The sequence below is a fragment of the Brassica oleracea genome, chromosome C7 (genome assembly GCF_000695525.1).
Source record: "Brassica oleracea var. oleracea cultivar TO1000 chromosome C7, BOL, whole genome shotgun sequence".
NCBI classification, from domain to species: domain Eukaryota; kingdom Viridiplantae; phylum Streptophyta; class Magnoliopsida; order Brassicales; family Brassicaceae; genus Brassica; species Brassica oleracea.
In genome coordinates, this window is record NC_027754.1 from 23,024,828 (window position 1) to 23,025,423 (window position 596).

Below are 596 nucleotides of genomic sequence, written 5' to 3' on the forward strand. Positions count from 1 at the left end.
ATTTCTATTCCATATCCTTTTATTATGGATGTAGTTGATAGAAATTTCATGATTACTTTCCGACTCATGATGCTCAACTTTCTCAGTATCCTCATTATTTGTTTCTTCGAAAATATTTTCTGCTATTTTGGATGTGTCATTTATCTTGACATCCTTTTGTTTTCTAGGATTTTTATTCTTAGAACCAGCAGGTATGCCACGCTGCAGGCGTGTTTTAGATTCTCGTGTATCGTCCGCTTTTCCTTGCTCAATTGATATTTTGATACAAGCAGGAGCATTCACGGCTGGTATATGAGATTTAATTACCGTCTTGGTATCCGCAAATGCATTAGGTAGCTGATTAGCTATACTCTGTAAATGCATGATTCGTCGAAATTCTAGTTCAGACTCTTTAGTAGGAGGGTCAAGATATAGTAATGAAGGTACACTCCATTTGATGTCATTTTCTACATTTTTGTTTTCTCCCCCTAGAACTGGGAATANCGAAACGTGCCGTAAAAACGTCACCAGTCTGTGGTTCTAGATATCGTATGATAGAGAATCACAACCAACATATATTTCCAATCTTCTTTGTGGTCCCATCTTTGTACGTTGTG